The following is a 17,792-nucleotide window of genomic DNA, read 5'->3' as shown; positions in this document are numbered from 1 at the left end:
TTATATTTATATATTTTACTACTAAATTATGCATATTTTCACTATTAGTTTATGTATATTATATATTTTTTATACTTTATATATTTACTTCAATGTCTAGGTGCTATACCTGAATTAATGCAACGTCCTTACTGTTCAGTAGGTCTTCTCATGCTCATATAAATAATTAAAATAATAGAATGGCAAAAGATAAAAGTCACTTCTGTTGTTTAAATTTGCTCACTCTTTGTACTTTTTTTAAAATAAATTACATTAATTGTTCTATGAATTAACAGTTTTTTTAAAAGATTTGTGTCCTTGATACTAAAATAAACTCTTATTGTTGTGAAGTTACAAGTTTGTGATATCCTTGTTATACAGTTATTATAATATACATATTTTGTATGTGTCAAATTACGAATTATGTATTTAGTTTGTTTACAAAGTTTGGAAGATTTTTTTTTATATTATTTTTACCATTTATGACAAGGTACTATGTAATATTACAAGATAGTATTACTTGTAATAGATGAGTTTGACATCTGTGGTTTAAGATATTGTTAAGTGTGACGAAATCGGTAAGGATAAGAAGTGGAGTAGGGCTTATTAATTACAAAATAATCAGAACAAGTTCCGAACCATGTCAAATTAGATATTTTTGCTATTAAAACAGTCAAATTGAGATTTTTTTAAAGTTGATTGAAAATTACTAACGTTGAATTCTAAATGATATTTTTGAATTATATACCTTACTTTTTCTTTTAATACGATCTGTTATTTACTTCATAATGTAAAAGATTTGTGTTCACTTTGTAAAGTGTTCTATTTTTTGTCTAGTTTTGCTACATACAGAAATATTTTTTGTTTATTTCTATGTACCTGGAATACTAAGATGAATAGACTTATTATAAAACAAATACAATATCAATATATTATCAACATTTTGATAATTTATTTGTATTATAACCTACATAGTATGTGAATGATTCAGTAAAATTTGTGACGTGATTTATTATAATAAGTTTATACAGGACATTACGTTATCTCGTTGCCCTTAAAATATTATTTTGATTTGTTATTACTTTGTTATACTTTGTAGTTTTTATAAGTTAAATGTATTGTTATCATTATTAACAATATATTACTATTATTATACTCTGTGTAACTGCGGCTGTGACTTAATTAGCTAATCATCTATAATAGCTTAGATTTCTTTCGCCTGCTCAACTTATTACAGTAACAATTAAATAGGGCTTGGTGACAGCAGCCGTAGATATATAACTTACTTGTTAGCCGTAATGTGTATCTTGTGTGTGACTATCCACATAAATTTCTTGCACTTAATAGTGAAAATCATACCATATTAACAGTGATTGAGTAGTATTGTGCAAATATTATGCAAACTACTATTATTATTTATTATTGTTACTATTTAAGTTTGCTTCAACACCAACCCACAGTATTACTAAATATCAGGAAGCTGCGTTGAATGAGCGATAAACGCTCTATCATAATAAATAGTCATAGTAATTAAAATCATTATTGCCATTACTATTGTTTTATTTTTTTCCCCGGATATATTCTAATTTAACAAAATTATTTTTAATCTCTGGCCTCTATATCAAATACAATTGAGAGTTTTAGATTTTTTTATGTTGTACAATAACTCTTTCTATCTTGCTTACACGGCTTACAAACACTTGCAATGTTTCCAATCTGGCCATTTTACAAGAAACCTTCAGCTACTCTTCAAACAATTCATTACACGTAAATGAATTGTTTAGGTTAAAAAAATAAACGTTAAAATGTGTCTCAGTATTTAGAACTGTTGAAATTGTAACTTATTTACCGACTAAAAATTAACAGATTGGCTTAGCAAAATAACCTTTAGGAGTCATTAATACCATTTTCTTGTTTTATTACATTATTTACAAAATGTCGTATGTTATTAAAAAATAGATTAAATTCAAAGCAATCACCGATTTAATTTAAATTCTTTAAATCGCGTTAGCCATATCGGATTTTTGTACGCATTAAGCCTAATATGCGTAATATTAGGCTCAGCCTAAAAACTAATAGCCATTACATACACATATATACAGGCAACACTGATAATTTGCCCATCTGTCATGTCATGTCAATTGATTAGAATTTTGTAATTTGTATTTTTGTACGATTTTATAGTGTTTACTAAAATTGTGATAAAGTAACATTTAAATTTAGCAAAAAATTGTGATGACTATTTTGTATTATTGTGTGAGTGATCTCGGGTGATATTGATGTGTTCACGGTTTGTGCAATAATATATTTGGTCACGTCTCCTTCGCCGTACCACCGCGTAGTCTCGAGTCCTTATTATAATATTAAGTAACTTTTAAAATTGAATTACAATCTTCTCCAAAATTGGTCGCCTGCGATTTTAACCACTTACACTGTTAAAAACTTATTGCTGTCATTCTGGGGATAATAAATGCTAATGTAATTGTAACATTATTATTAGGCACCATAATCCGGGGCATGTTATTGGTAATGGCGTGTGGCGGAATTAATGATTTCGACCCCACAAGAAACCATAATATAATGATAATAAAATATGTTACTACCAATCACACAAATATTGCGGTTTCCACATATGTAGGTACCTGTACAGGTAGGTGAAATCAGACAGTGCTCAAAGTACTCATACAAGATTTAAAGTTGTTCCTAAGTATCATTTAGAAAAAGTTAATGGATCTTTTATAGGAATGGGTATAAAATTTACAATAATACCAAACAATATACTGGAATTACCCTTAAATAAATTCAAAATGTCTCTTTAATCATATTTACTAAGCAAGGCATATTCACTAAACTATTACTTGATTATTATTACATTAATGCTTAATGAAAATCCTGATGAACAATATTGCCATTGGCAACAGTTGTTCATGCATAGGATTTTCATTTAATGACAGACATAGACACCTTTCTAAGTGTACAGTGTTAATAAACTGACATGAAAAAAAAAAAGAAATTCAGTTATCTTGCCAACTCTTCTTAATTAAATCTGTATAATGAAATAGATGATAGGAAAATATTAATTAAAATAATTTGATGCCTGAAATGTTGTATATGAATAAACAATTTTTTAATTTGAATTTAGTCACAAAAGTGCTAATTATCTCTCCAAAGTAAACTATAACTTTCTTCAACCCAAATATTAGGTGTATGTTAGATTTGTTAATGCACTAGTTCTTACTGAACAAGTGTAGTGTTTATTTCCCATTTTTCATTATAATCATTATCTTCCACTTATGTTTATAATATTTAATTATTAACTCCCATTTGATCCTGATATTTTTAATATGGAAAAAAAAACTTTCACTGTTGGTTATGAAAAAGATATATTAAGTTAACAGTAATATGATTTGAGTCAAATAATAATTTCAGTAATTATTACATAGTATAAAATAAAATCTCTGTTGCTGTCTGTCCATCCTATGGATGCTTAAATCTTTAAATCTATGCCACAGATTTTGAAGTGGTTTTTTTAATAGATAGAGTATTTCAAGAGGAAGGTTTATGTATATAATACTTTATTCCATTACTTGCAAGTTGCTTTATTCAATGATTTTTCTCATTGGTTATTTCAATATTGGTATGTAATGTTTATTAAATAATAAATATAAAATCATATTTCAATTTTATTTACTCTATACGAGTCAAATTAACTGCACTGAATCACACTTTAAAGAATTAACAGTATTAAAAATTGAAGAATTTTTGCCAAATCAGTTTGATTATTAAATAAATTTCCTCAAAAATATACTTTTAGATTTAGTGCAGTATATTATTATTATTAATAATAAACATATTCAAGATTACAACTGTTTGTACCATGCGAGGAATTGAACCCGCAACCATCGGATGTTTAGCTGTGTGCCGAACCACCGGTCCACAGAGTATGTCAATATTAATTATATTACTTCTAACTGTAAAAACACTAAATCAAATACATCTTTAATATACTAAAACCTAAATTTAAACACAACATCCTAAATCCAAATATTAGAATTGGGAAAGAGAATTTGTTTCTTGACACTTTATTAATTTTGAAATGGCTTATACATAGTATTTGCGAAATTGAAGGACTTATAGTTGTTGTAATCATGCAAACTGGCAAGTATTTTTAATAATCTAAACAAACCGAACTGTGTTACTTTTCATAAAAAAAAAGTCCACCAGTCCAGGTTTTTAAATTAAGTATGTACTTATGTAAAGTACATACTTAAAAAACCTGGCTTTAAAACATGGAAATTCAGTTAAGTTTCTTGCTAGTACATCTCAATTAAATCTACTGGATCCTAGTGAAAAATATTATGCAAAAAATTTGATGGCTAAAGTATTCTACATTTTTGATTTGATTTGATTTAAGAACAAGTATTTAATATTGGCTTTCACATATTTTATTAATAACACAATGTAATTCCCTTTTTCCTTCCCAAAAGTTTGTGCTGCAAAAATAACTATCAATATTTACATAAGTATATACACCAACAGGAAATATAAATTTAAAACAATTGACAACTTTGATATTCATATGTTTTTCCCTTGTTAATCAAGGGATAAATAAATGACTTGATTTTGATCTGCCTACATCATCTCGCAAACAACAATTCATCATAACAATCATCTAACAATATATGAATATATAGTTCAATTACAGATATATATACATTTTGGCAAACTAATAAAATCACTTTACACCATTTACTTAAATAAAATTATGACATAAGGAAGAAATTATGTGTAAATTTCTGAGTTTTTGTAACAGTTTAAGTAAAATAAACATATTGATGAATACCAACTGAATAATTGACAACTTTTAAATTTTATTTCAATTGAATCTCATTACAAAGTACTCCTAAAGGTTTCTGCCTAAATGTTACAAAAAATCAGAAATTTACACATATATTTTTAATAAATGTAAAGTAAATATTAATTGAGAACAGAGGTGTATTTTGTTATCCTTATTATAATAAAACTAGTGTATATTCATATAGTCAAAACATGTATGTACAGGCTCTGAACTATGAACAACATAACCTTAAACTTCTCTTAATTATTTTGTTTAACTATATATATTTACGTAATGTATAGTAAACAGAATTACTAAAATCTGTCAAGTATTATTTGGTTTGTTTACACACAATGTGACAAAAATATAATTTTTTTAAATTCCTTCAAGATAATAGTATAGATATTTATTTCCCAATTAGTGGTACGCGTACCTCCAGGGGTACATGAAGTTGCATCAAGGGGTACGTGCGGCTATCAGTAAAACAAACATACATACACTCACAAACTTTCACATTTATATAGCGTGATTGCTACAATAAGGCTACGCAAGGTTTGAGATGTTTTTTGAAGTGGTACGCAGCAAAAACTGTTTGTGAACCACTGGTATAGATAATTTAACTAGTTCCTAATAATAATTATCATCTGCTTCTTCTTTATTCCATTTATTTGTGGTCGTCGTAATATGTTTTTCTCTTCCATTCATCCCTGTTCGCAGTAACCTCGTTATTTATTCGTTAGTTCCTAAAAATAATATTAGTAAATAACCATTGTTCTATTTGTAAATAAATATTGTTATAATAAAGGGTAAAGTAAGAAATTTAATTGCAATAACTACCCTCATAAAATGTTAATAGTTAAGTTCATAGTAAGTTGAAATGTGTCGTTCTTTTTTTCGTATTATTATAATTATGGTGAGTATTTCCAAAGATATATAAACAGTCAGTGACCTGACATTTTTGTAGATAGTACATCAAATTCATTTTAAGTGTAAATTTGATTGTTGCATTTAGAATTTTGTGTATTAAGTATGATCAAGTGTTAAAGAAAATAAGTGTTACGGACTACGGTTACGAACACTGATTAGACTATTTGCTTTTCCAATAGCATATGCTGGTGGTCACTCTATTCTCCCAAATTTGAATATAAAAACGAATCCTTATTATTGTAAACAATATTTGAATGAGTGAAATGAGATGAATGCTGAATGTGAAATCAGTTTCTTTTCAGTTCTTCTCATCTTGAAATCATTCAGGTAGATTTGACATATCATAAGAGTCTGTAATAGACCTACATGTATAAAGATATTTTGGAATAAATATACAATTTATTAGATCTTTTTGTTGTATTGGTATCGTTTGGATAAATCTCTAAAATTAGAAATATAAATCTAAACATTTAAATGCAGTCATAGGTCGACGCAATATCTAGAGTTTCGGTAATATAATTCGTGTAGTCATATAGTGAGTAACGCAGTACTTACTGTATAGATATGTAGATAATATAATCAGATAAATAAAGTAAATGAGGGTGGTGTTGCCGTAAGAATAGCACCACCCCCTCTTCCCGTGGGTGTAGTAAAAGGAGACTAATGGATTCATCTACCAGTGGACGAGCAGCAACGTTCTACTGAGTAACTACCATCACACTGCGATCGCCAACCCGCATGCCAAGCGTGGCGATTTAGAATAGAATAGAAAATCATTTATTCAAATAAACTTAATTTAAGCACTTTAGAATAGTCAACATTTTTTTAAATCTACCGCTTATTCGGAAAGCTGTCTCATCACAAGAAGAATAAGCAAGAAACTTGTGTGTTGCTCTTTTAAACAATCCTTGTAAGTTCACATTTTACAAGTCGAAACGTGTGAATACAAACTACCAACCAGCACTAATTTATTTAGGCTCAAATATAAAAACACAATAAGATTAAATCAGTCGATTATGGCAATATCCCCCCAAATGGATTTACAGTTGTGGAGATCTTTGGGGGAGGTCTATGTCCAGCAGTGGACGTCTTCCGAGCTGCGATGATGATGAAATAAAGTAAACTAAAAACTAAACTGCTAAAGAATTATTCACGGCAACGAACACATGTGAGTAGACTATAATGAAATCAATGTCAACTATTATTTGAAATACCTACGCTTATTATTTCGTTGATTGCTTCATATGACGTCGAACCCGTAACATTATTAGGAACACCAAATTAGGAACTGTGATGGTAGTACATGATACAGTTTAATTCATGTACTTTTTTTTACTGTCCTTTATATGTTTTATTGAAAGTACCTGCGGAAATCATAAACTTTCAGTGATTTAATATTAAGAGTAATAAGTGGTTATTTCATATTCAATATATATAAATAGCTGTGCCTGCGACTTAGTCCGCGTGGAATTCAAACTTTATTTTTCTAAAATAGAAGTAGCCTAAGTTATTCCTTATTACGTCAGCTACCTGCCAAAAAAAGTCCCGTCATCATCGGTCCACCCATTTCAGAGATTAGCCGGAACAAACAGACAGACAGACACAAAAATTGTAATGCTATTTTGGTGTATGTACTGTATTTATATTCATATGCATGTAGCAAAAAATGGTTATATCAATACTACAAACAGAGATTCCAATTTTATTTATATGTAGTATAGATTATGTATGTATTCCTTAATGTAATTAATATTTTGACCCTAATAAATTAGTTGTAGTTGATAGTTTGTATTCACACATTTCGACTTAAAAATATACAGTTACAAGGATTATTTAAAAGAGCAACATCCAAGTTTCTTTGATGAGACCGCTTGAATGAGCGGTAGATTAAAAGAATATAACCATCACTATGCAACTGTGAAATTAAACAATCAATAATTAAACAAAACCTGGACTATAACAAATAGTGAACTTTGAAAATAGTGTTAAAATAAGAATTCATATAATTGTATAAGCAGTGTAAGAATTCATAATGTGTATTGTTACATTATGAATTCTTACATTGCACAATGTAATGAAAACTGTGAAATTAGTAGTAGTGTAAGATTTATATAATTGTATATGCATATTGATAAATCTAATCTTCCAAATAAAGATGGGTGACACTGCATGTTGTCAACTCACCCGGCCGGCCAGCGGTGGTTCTGGGCCAGACGGATAAGGTCTGTCTCGGTGTCACTGTTAGGCAAATTGTAACATCTCGGCTGGAGTTGTACAAAAATGGAAATTAAATAAATATTATAATATTAAAGTAAATTAAAAAAGGCACGGACGAATATGTCTGTGGAAAAATGTATTTAAATATAAAAAAAAAAACCATCACTATGCAAAAGTGCTTCAATCTTGTTTGTTTGAATAAAGAATTTTCTATTCTATTCTATGATTCATATAATATATAATTTTATTATTCTTATATCTAATAAGAATAATAAAAATTATCAACGATAAAAAATTACATATAACATTTATGAACGAGAAGGTTCGATATAAAATAAAGTAACATATTTATATAAATATATATATCTAATTATTTACAGTTTATTCACTTTCTATATTTTGATAAAGAGCTCGAAGTTTAATACCTATGTATTTTTTTAGGAATAAGTATAGTATAAGTAAGGAGCCAACAATATCAGCGCTGCAGAGTTATCTGTAGCATTATGCTGAGTTGGCTGCCTTTTCACTTTTGCGGCACATAAAGTCACCTACATTTCTTTTATTAAATCATGTTTTTTCTGTATCTCATGTCTTTTATGTGTCTGTAATTGTTGAAAAAAGAATTTATCTATCTATTTAACTAGTTTTGAGGTATGTTTTAGTTGTTCTGAGTTGGAACAGTTTTGAGAGTATATTAATTACGCACTTCCGTATAGCGACATTATCTAAAGATTATAGATAATGTTCAGTGTGCTGTGATATGAGTAGAGCATGATTACATTTTGTACAATGATTACGATCTTGCCATTATTTTAATAACTTAATTATAATATATAATTCAACTACTAATTGTAAATCTTTTTATTATTATAAACGCGAAAATTAGTGAAAATAGATGGATGTTTAGTACTCTTTCACGAAAACTACCGAACGGATTTTAATGAAACTGCAGTGATATAGGTTATATATGAAGTGTAGTGAAGTAAGTGATCTTGATGGAAGTTACGTGGGGTATCTAGTAGAAATGATATAATCGTATAACATTTTTCATAAGCAATAGTTTTTAGAATTATCGATCTATTTTTGATCTCTGTTTAAATTTAGGAGCTTGTAAAAACAAATCAACAAGTTCTTTATGCGTTAGTCGCTAGCAAATATTCTATTTATAAATGTCACTAATTATATTGCAGGATGATCTCATCTCTTTTGGCAGTGTAATATCGTATCTATTGTGTGTTTCTATAAATGTGTAAATTTTAGTATTTGTCAACAATTTGAATAAAAACTGTGGATGTTCATGTTTACAATTGATTACGATGAGTATTTTTTTATGTTCAGTAGTATAGTGTTCACTTATTTGTTATTTATGTCTTCTTGTATGTAAGTTGTTATCGACGTAATATCGGCTCGTTAGCCATAGCTCCACGTCTTTACTCCGCGGCGCTTGCGCAGGGAATCCCTTCCCTCTTGCGCACGGCGGTCCGTGTACGCTCGGCTCGAGACGATAGATAATAAACTGCTAGTGTTTCCACATACACTACATCTCTCTCCTTTTTAAGTTTATTTTCTTTTCAAGCATGAATCAATCCACTCTATTAAGTATTTGTTCCTTGGAGGCATGTGTGCTACTTTACAACGATGGTGGACTCATTTTGACACTACACTGCCACACATAAGCGAATGCCTCTAGTGCGATTGGCCTTTCCAGCGTAACGAGCACCGTGATTTTTCCTCCTCTTTTGAATATAAATTACATTTATATATTAACTCCAATTTACTCTGTGTTTCACATACTTCACCTTTCTTCTTTTATATTTGTTTTCATATAATCGTTGTTCCACTTTGTTATTGTGTAATATTATGTAAGATTAGTATAAAGCACTTCTGAAAAAATGTTGTATGTTTATGACCAGAATATCTCTATCATAGTAGTCACTCTTTATATTTTGTAGGTTTAAAGTAAATACTTATATTTTTTTCCATTCTATCTGTCTCATGCAATGTGTTATTTACATGTAGTATTTTTCTTTATCATGGACATTTGAAAACTGATTATCTAAAACATAATCTGGAATTTCTTCAAAACTCCCCACTATTTATTATTATCATTCCATAAAATATTGATGGGTCCTGTGGTGGTATACCAGAATATTATTATTATATCAAAAGTTGCATCAACAATTGCAAACGACTTTCCACTATATTCTGTCTACACATCTGATATCAGTCCATGTAGTATTAATTGGGTATAACTATAACCATTCTTCATCGTACCAAAATTATCTCTCTTATCACCTGCATTAATTCAGTGCTAAAATATTAGGAAAGGTTGTCAGACCAGTCTTTGAGCAATCACATACCACATATATCACCACAGCGACTCTACGTACTCCAGCAATCGTCAATTATATTAGTTATAGGAATTATAATTTCGACCAAAATTAATTTGTGTCCTATGACTTTTGATTTATTATATTTTACTGAATCCGCTCCATTTCACTCCGATAATTAATATGCATTAAAACTGGCAATTTTTTATTACTTATATTCAACCGCAATATAATGCAACATTCTATCAATTTACCTTTAATGAATAGGACACCATTCATCAATACACAATACAATGCTTGATGACCCCGCCAAAGACAATTTAACAGAAACTGGACGTTAATACGCAATTTAATGCTTAACGACCCAGCCAACGCAATTTAATGCAATCTGTCCATCAGTTCGCAATTTAATGCCTGATGGCCCAGCCAACGCAATTTAATGCAATCTGTCCATCAGTTCGCAATTTAATGCCTGATGGCCCAGCCAACGCAATTTAATGCAACCTGTCCGTCAATACGCAATTTAATGCTTGACGGCCCAGTCTACCTTACCTCTGTAGAATATCAATGCCATTGTCACCGTCATTATAACTCCATTGAACTTCTTAATTCATCCTCTTTAAGTATTGGTTATTAGTATTATGCTCATTGTTTTTCTTCCTTTGCTAATTTCTTTAAGGTCATCTGAGCCAATAGTCACTTTATAAGCAAATCATGAACTCCTGCAAAACACCAAATTTTATAATTATTGCACAATTAAACGCCATTCTTATCCATTTAATTTTCACAATATATACATTTATGACTACTAATATTAAACATATTTCAGATTTATTTACTCCACAAGAATGTCCAGTAAATAATTCTAATTTAAAGTATAGGAATACTAATAGTATCCTCAGAACTATTTTTTTTCCAATAATGTATCGTTAGTAATTGTTACTATCATGCATCATGGTTTACATTATTATCTAGTAATAATAATAATAATTGTGCAGCCATAATATAACGCACCTCATTCACAATAATATACCTCGTATACAACGACTTCCTTGATTTAACTAATTCTTTGTAATCCCCTTGGATTTTCCATAAGATTCGATGTAAAATATACCTTTACATTGCGACATTTTTTTTTTTTTTAATTTGGAAAACACCTCTTTATAAGGAATTTTCTTAACCCAAAACCTTTATATAATGTTCCCACCAATGGTATGACTCTAACTCTACTTATCTCTTATCTCTTAAAATGTGATTCACGTCAGGACATTTTTCGACGTACTTTTGTTCGTAGAACAATAATTGTTGTTCGATGGAAAGTAATGTAAAGTTTTGTAAACACTGCTGCTCGTCACTATTGTTAAAGATTCAAGTTGAAATGGCTTAGACAGGTTTTTTTTTTCTTTTGTTTCGATTTTTTTATCGAGGTTGCACCGTAGTACGTATGTAAAAGTTAAAACACGCTAATTTGTCTAAGCTACCCTGCAATGCGGCCAAAGTATTTAGAGAGCAACCAACACCAGTACTATGACGATAAACAAATACATGTATCTATATATTTTACACTACTACAATGAAGCAGGTATCATTTCCTATTAGCTATCTCAAAACTCAAAACCACATTAATACACTTATTTCGCGTATCGCGACACTACACAACTCCAGCCGCAACTGGATTAACTGTGAATTAAAATGACTCCCCATCGCTCCAACATCCCCGTCACATTCATATAAAACAGCTGTCAGCGCTGTCTGGATGTGATCACAAAACAAATTCTAACTCCATTCCACAGCTACTAAATGCGGTACATTAATGCAATTATGGCCATTATTCCTATTATTTATTCAAGCTTCTTTAAATAAAGAATATTCTATTCCATGTTCCCGAAACTTCAAAGAAAATAAAAATCATTTTTTTTTCCACTCTAATAACCCCTTCACTCATCCGCATAATGCATTAGGCGAGTAGGTACAATAATTCAGAACTTAATAGTAGTTCTATTTCATGTAACCATTATTGTGCAATTTCTAATTTACTGGTATTTTTAAATTAGAGAGAATCCTAAATATGATTCCATAAAGACATACTCACCACCCCTGTACTATACTGTAGCTTATTATTAAAAGTTAATCACTGTCATTGCTGTAAAAATAATAGAATAATTCTATATACATAATTAGGTATCCTTTTTCTCATTCCAGTGTTACTGACTATAGAAACCACACACCGCATACAGAAACAGCACTCCTGTACCTTACATCCGGCCATAACTAGCGACACACTTCCTCGCAATATAATAGTCGGCATCTCAACCTCTTGACTACGTTGTTTTTTGTTTTTCTTCAACAAATTCATTAGACACTAAATTCACCAAACCAAAAGATTGCCGTCTAGGTCGCAAGTGTAGATGCGCGCTTCATTTTAACACAAAGCACAAATTATTAAAAATATGCCAGACAAGTAGATAGGCACCTTGCACTACACAACATGTATAGTAGACCCCAACATAATATATCAAACTAATAATTAATCTACATTTAAAACCTTCCTATGCAAAACAATTGCAATTCCCACCGACATCCATTGGAATGCTCACTAATAATTATTATTTATAAATTATATAATTCAAAAGCCAAATCCAATCCAAATAAAAACATTTTAACCACACTACTTCGCGGCTCTGCTCGAATACCAGAATAAAATAGTCTGCAGGTATTCCGAACAACTCATCCGCATCGAAATGTATGGGACAGTGTTATACTTAGATACCTCAACACTTGCAATCAATTAAGGCAAATATAAATATTGTTCACCAAGCACTGCTCAAACCCCACCTTAGATTGTACTATTGTTGTTTTGTATATAATACCCAACATCAGTACTATAATGCAGGTACAATTGTCAGCTCACCATCATTTGTAATAATATCGTATCACCCGACAACATCGTACTATTATCCCGTACAAAATGTAATATTAGGTTATCATGTGATCATTACAGTTAGAAAGAGGAACTTTAGACCACTTCCATTTGCAGCAATACCCTAAAAGAAAATAGTGACATTTGAACACTAGTCACCACATCTGTATAAATACAATAAGGCGGCCCTATTGCCAAAAGTAATTAAAGTGCATCGACACCTAGAAAAGATAAAGCAAAACAAACGTGTCGTCCGCACAGTGCTCTATTTTACTTTACACCCACAGGTCTATTGCATCACGTAATATGATGTCCCACCAAACATCTCACCGTCACCGTCCCCTCATGAAACGAACATGCAGCGGCAACTACAATCATTACCGATTTTTTATTTCAACACGGAAGTACGGAAGGGTAATGGGATTGTTAAAATAATCCCACTGCTAACAATGTATCACGCCAGAGGGACCTCCACGCGGTTCCCCCCAGACACCATCGCGACAAATTAACACGAACCCAGCACGACGGGCCAACCGATCCTATCCCCCCACCGCTCATTCTACCATACTCCATCAGTGCCACGCCAGCGCAGGCAGTACACCATTATCATACATAAAAATAATAAATCACGGATATACGTAAACATATTACTACAATGATTATTAATACGACTATTCCTACCAGCTAGAGACACTATAGGTATAGCAAGTACAATTTATAATTAGGTACCTACTTACTTGCCGCAAATCGATCGTAAACCGATGTTACCCAGCTATTGTTTTTTCTGTATAGGTCTATATAATTCGCTCCCCGTGCGGCCCCACCATAATCCTTCTAAATTTGTAATTACTCCGTACCCGTAGGTATATGTATATCTTATTAAATGATTTTGTACTTATCTTTATTTATATCCATTTTGCCTCGTCGCCACATATAGTGTTCACTTATTTGTTATTTATGTCTTCTTGTATGTAAGTTGTTATCGACGTAATATCGGCTCGTTAGCCATAGCTCCACGTCTTTACTCCGCGGCGCTTGCGCAGGGAATCCCTTCCCTCTTGCGCACGGCGGTCCGTGTACGCTCGGCTCGAGACGATAGATAATAAACTGCTAGTGTTTCCACATACACTACAAGTAGTATTTGCGTGAAAGAGTAACAATCATCCATACTTACCAACTGTCGCGTTTATAATATTAAGATACATATAATAGTAATAATAATCTCAGGACAATTCACACAGCGCCATCTAGACCCAAGTTAAGCTAGCTAAAGCTTGTGTTATGGGTACTAGCCAACTGATACAAATACATAGATAATTTTTTTTCGTATATACATACATATTATACATAGAAAACATCCAGACCGATACAAACAATCATACTCATGAATACAAATATTTGTACCGTGCGAGGAATCGAACCCGCGACCATCGGTCGTAAAGCGGTGTGCTAGACCGCTAGACCACCGAGGCCGTCATATAGATATATTTCTATATGTGTATTATGCGCCTTCGTATCATAATACCGGAAAGAGATATTCAAATATAGAGGAATAACAATTCAAATATTTCAACATCTATTTTTCGCTATAAACTATAATATATATACTTGTATACGATGTAGGCACAGACTAAATATAATTTACTTAAATATACCAATATTTTTTCTCAATTTGCTATTATACAAATTCAAAAATCATTTATTCACGTAGGACATTTTAGCCGCTTATGAACGTCAAGTTTTTTATATAATAATTTTATTTTTTTTCCCTACCGCCCAGTTCAGTATATAGATCCAATTGAGAACTGGCAAGAAACTCGATTGAATTACTTTTTTTTAAAAGCCAGTTTATTTACAATGTGTATTTATATAGGTGTCTTATGTCTAACATTAAATGAAAATCAAGTGGATGAACAACTATTGCCATGCACGCTCGTCATTCAAGTAGTCGTTTAGAGAGTAATAGGCTTTGCTCAGTAAATATGATTTAATAGATATTTTGAATTTATTTAAGGGTAATTCCAGTATATCCTTTGGTATCTTATCGTAAATATTTATACCTATTCCCATAAAAGATCTATTGACTTTTTCTAAACGATACTTGGGGACAGCAAATTTGTCTTTAAATCTAATATTAATATTATGAATATTGCTGTTTTTGGAAATAAGTCAAGTCAAGATTTTTATGAATATATAAATTGAAAGGCAACGGTGAGAAAATTTGCCTCTTTGAATTTCTCTCTTTATGAGTCATGACTCTTCATACACTAGATCGCTCAAATGGCACGTTTTTGTAATATAAATATATTTTTAATATCTGCCGCTTTTCCCCATAATAATATTCCATAAGAGAGTAACCTATGAATATAACTAAATTAGACCAATCTAGCACTATCAGTATCAGTGTACTGTCTAACCTTACGCACGGCAAAAGCTGCTGAACTCAGTTTCGCTGCCAGACTTTGAATTTGTGCACCCCATTGTGTTTTATTATCTAATGTGATTCCTAGAAAGACAGTAGATTCTATAAATTCGAACAGATCGCCTGAATGGCACGTTTTTGTAATATAAATATATTTTTAATATCTGCCGCTTTTTCTCATAATAATGTTCCATTCCAGAGAGTAAACTATGAAAATAACACAACGGCAATATGAAAAAAAAATATTAAAGTCGCCATTGCGTCTGATTTCTTATCAAATCAATTGATGTATATTTGATAATTAAAAATGATAGTATAGTATATCGGTTTTGGTATCATTTGTAATGTTATCACATAATTTTACCTAATCGAATATGCCGACATTTACTATATTGTGATAATATGGTAATTATTTTAATATCCATAATTGTATTAATAAACATATATTTATTTATTTATTTACAATACAGTGTTATATTTAACATTATTATATGAGCTGAAACTCTGCTCCCTAAATAGGAAAAATCCTGTACTTTAGTGTAAGCAGTGCTCATTCCCTACAACATTACAGTGACACAGAAAATGTAATATAAATTGTTGACCTATACTAAATTTTACTTAGATACATATAATTTTTCATTATGAACACAACGATATAAGGATGGGTTTGTGTAATTTATTTAATCATATTTTCATGGGAATAATGTTACGTATAATTTGTATGACTTTGCAATTAGTACATGTTTGCAAGATACGTCATGAATATTTTTTAATGTTAGACATAGACCTTTATAAATAATTGTAAATGAACTGACTTTTAAAAAATTGAGTTTTTTGCCAATATAATAATATACTGAACTGGATGGTAATAATATAAAAAAAAATCATGTTCAAAAGCGGCTAAAATGTCCTACATGAATAAAAAGCATAAAGTATTTAAGCAAATTTTAATCATAGTTCAATATTATCTCAAAAGTACTTAAATTTTTCCACCTCGTATCGACCTGTATAGATAATAGTTTCAATTGTTTGATTATGATTACGATCTATTCTGTACTCGCTAGAAATTATTTGGTAACTATTCGCTGTTCGTATCTGCCATTGAAATGATACATTGTATATTATCACGATAGAAGTAATTTTTATTAAAGGATTCAAGATTTGTTATATTTACCATTTCTCCTCTGTCAAAGCACATATCATGAACTGATTATTGCTTTCATACGTGTCGGTTACGTTTATATAATGATTATCTTTAACGATATTTTTCCCATAGAAACACTATAGACCTAACCAGTGTATTCTTCATAAATAAACTTGAATTAAAAACTAAACTTCACTTCATAAATAATATGAAATAAAGGATATTATACCGGTGCTGTAGATATCGATCTTACTCAGTTCCTGGTATTTAATTGAGAGGCTGCGAGACCATCCGTTCCGTTCCTACCAAGATTTCACGCACACACGACACCGTCCTCGCTGGCGAAGACGACGACCTCAATCACACCATATCGCGCAATCAACCGGGCGCTTCTCACCGATGCCCTCCGATCGATACCCCATCCAATTCAAACAGGAATCTAAATTACGAAGGCCAGAGGCGAGGTACAAAATATCAGACGTAAAGTCGTATGTCAGGCACTCCAAACCCGCGGAAGGACTTATGGAGCAGCTGAAGATCAACTCCCGCCTGACGGGTACGAATATAGTCTGAGGGCACCGCTAGGGGTAACTCTCTAACCTCGGTTCAGACCGTCGTAATATCGATCACCGTTTGAAATAGACGGTGAATCATAAGGATGAATATCTCGGTATAGTTTTACTATAAAGGTGCACCTGCTACACGCAGTACCTATCTACATAGTGTAATCGTTATTCATAACGTTGGCCTTGCGGAGTACTATTTGCAACATCTATACATACATTAATCTAAACTAGTTAAGAGGGCATCCACAAATTACTTGAAGTATTTTTTTTTATCTTCTGTCCCTCCCTCCTCACGTTCCTCCCTGGTGAGATGTCGTGAGATTTTATTCAACCCCCGCATCCTCCAATCTTACGTGAGATTTTTCAAAATGTAGGTTCTTACGTAACGGGTTGGATTGTTATTGTAAAAAGTAAAAAAATGATACATGCTTTTATTTACGACTAGTTAAG

The 17,792-nt window shown here is 31.1% G+C and overlaps 1 protein-coding gene across 1 annotated transcript in view; it reads left to right on the top strand.

Moving 5' to 3' along the window:
- The first annotated feature begins 2,107 nt into the window (after positions 1-2,107).
- LOC131853046 (uncharacterized) overlaps positions 2,108-17,792 on the top strand; it is a 150,719-nt gene continuing 135,034 nt past the window's right edge. Inside the window, exon 1 of the mRNA XM_059203839.1 lies at positions 2,108-2,269. The gene's annotated coding sequence lies outside the window, so the exon portion shown is untranslated. The remainder of the gene's footprint in view (positions 2,270-17,792) is intronic.

Source organism: Achroia grisella, unplaced genomic scaffold (assembly GCF_030625045.1).
Source record: "Achroia grisella isolate CSIRO2021 unplaced genomic scaffold, CSIRO_AGI_Agris_v1 utg874, whole genome shotgun sequence".
NCBI lineage: Eukaryota > Metazoa > Arthropoda > Insecta > Lepidoptera > Pyralidae > Achroia > Achroia grisella.
This window is presented reverse-complemented; position numbering and strand designations above follow the sequence as displayed.